Below are 1,995 nucleotides of genomic sequence, written 5' to 3'. Positions count from 1 at the left end.
ATGAATCAGAACTGAATCGATTACATGCAAATTATAATATAATATAGGAATCATGACAGGTCAATGAGAAACAGGTGGACAATTCAAAAAACTGTGTCAAAAAAAATCAGTGTTATGGAAAGGTCAAAAGAGACTGTCGGTGAGACTAAGAAACACAATAAAACAATAAAACACAAAATATGAACTTTGGTCTCAGCTACAAACAAATCCGCTGTAAAAAGATATTCCTGAGCTGTCAGAAAAAATGAATATGAACTATTAGCTGATATTAATGAATTATTATTCATTTTGTTAGCTGAGATCAAAGTATAAAAATTATACATTTTTTATTTTTAAATTTTTTTTACTTGGAGTCTCACTATGTCACCCGGGTTGGAGTGCAGGGGCACACTCGCGGCCGCCACAGTCTCGACCTGCTGGGCTCAGGTGATCCTTCCGCCTCAGCCTTCCAAGTGGCTGGAACCAAGGTGTGTGCCACCACGCTCAGTAATTTTAAAAAAGTTATTGTAGAGATGAGGTCTCACCAGGTGCCCTGACTGGTCTCAAACCCCTGGGCTCAGGCAATCCTCTCGCCTCCTCCGCCTCCCAAAATGCCAGGAAGACAGGCGTGAGCCACTGTGCCGGCTTAAAAATTATATTTTAAAGAAGAGGGTGGTTTGCTCTCCGGTCAAAATGGCTAGCAGGCCAGCTGTTGCAGCATCGTGCCCGTGGTTGGAAGGAACCCGAAGATGGTCTTATCATGCTGCAGGATTCAAAAAACTGGGGTTAAGGCGGGTTGACACAATATATGAGGGTGAAGACGGAAAAGAAGCCCTAAGAAGGCTTCCTGAGGACCTTTGTCATGACAGGATGTTTCGCATTAAGAGAGCCCTGGACCTGACCTTGAGGCAGCAGACCTCGCCTAAAGAGCAGGGCCCAAGCCGGGCTCGGTGGCTCAGCCTGTCATCCCGCGCCTTTGGGAGGCTGAGGTGAGTGGACTGCCTGAGCCCGCGGGTTCGAGACCCGCCTGGGCTGCGAGACCTCATCTCTACAACAAATCAAAAAATCAGCCGGGCATGGTAGCGCAGGCCTGTAATTCCGGCCACTGGGAAGGCTGAGACAGAAGGATCGCCGGAGCCCAGCAGGTCGAGGCTGCGGTGGCCGGGAGCGGCCACTGCACTCCAGTCTGGGCGACAGAGTGAGACTCCGACTCAAAAAAGAAAAAGACCAGGGCCCAGATATGAAGAGGATGAAGTCTACCTTGAACCATGTCTGAGAGAGGGTGTTGGGGAAAGAAAAGGATGAGAAGAATGGGCAAAGAAGTGATGGTGGCTGGGCGCGGTGGCTCATGCCTGCAATCCCAGCACTTTAGGAGGCCGAGATGGGAGGATTGCCGGAGCCTGCGGGTTCGAGACCAGCCTGGGCAACTTGGTGAGATCTCATCTCTACAATAAATCAAAAAATTAACCATGCGTTGTGGCGCGTGTCTGTAGGTCCAGCTACTTGGAAGGCTGAGGTGGGAGGATCAACTGAGCCCAGCAGGTCCAGGCTAGGGTGGGCGTGAGCGTGCCACTGCACTCCAGCCTGGGTGGCAGAGTGAGACTCCAACTCAAAAAAAGAAGTAATCGTAGCAGGGCTCGGTGGCTCAGCCTGTCACCCCGCGCTTTGGGAGGCTGAGGTGAGTGGATTGCCTGAGCCCGCGGGTTCGAGACCTGCCTGGGCAACGTGGCGAGACCTCATCTCTATAATAAATCACAAAATGAGCCGGGCATGGTAGCGCGCACCTGTAGTTCCAGCTACTTGGGAGGCTGAGGTGGAAGGATCGCCGGAGCCCAGCAGGTCGAGGCTGCGGTGGCTGGGAGCGGCCACTGCGCTCCAGTCTGGGTGACAGAGTGAGACTCCGACTCAAAAATAAAAAAAAAAGAAATAATCGTGTAGTTGAAATCTGTGGATGCAGCTATCCTCAAAATATTTTTATGAAGATGGTTAAGCCTAAAGTATACAATTTAAGAATTA

At 50.2% G+C, this 1,995-nt stretch overlaps 1 pseudogene; it reads left to right on the top strand.

The window, feature by feature from the left end:
• Positions 1–672: 672 nt before the first annotated feature.
• Positions 673–1,305, top strand: LOC110596688 (annotated as a pseudogene).
• Positions 1,306–1,995: the final 690 nt, after the last annotated feature.

This window comes from Carlito syrichta, unplaced genomic scaffold (assembly GCF_000164805.1).
Source record: "Carlito syrichta isolate Samal-C Ts95f unplaced genomic scaffold, Tarsius_syrichta-2.0.1 Scaffold312197, whole genome shotgun sequence".
Classification (NCBI taxonomy): Eukaryota; Metazoa; Chordata; class Mammalia; order Primates; family Tarsiidae; genus Carlito; species Carlito syrichta.
This window is presented reverse-complemented; position numbering and strand designations above follow the sequence as displayed.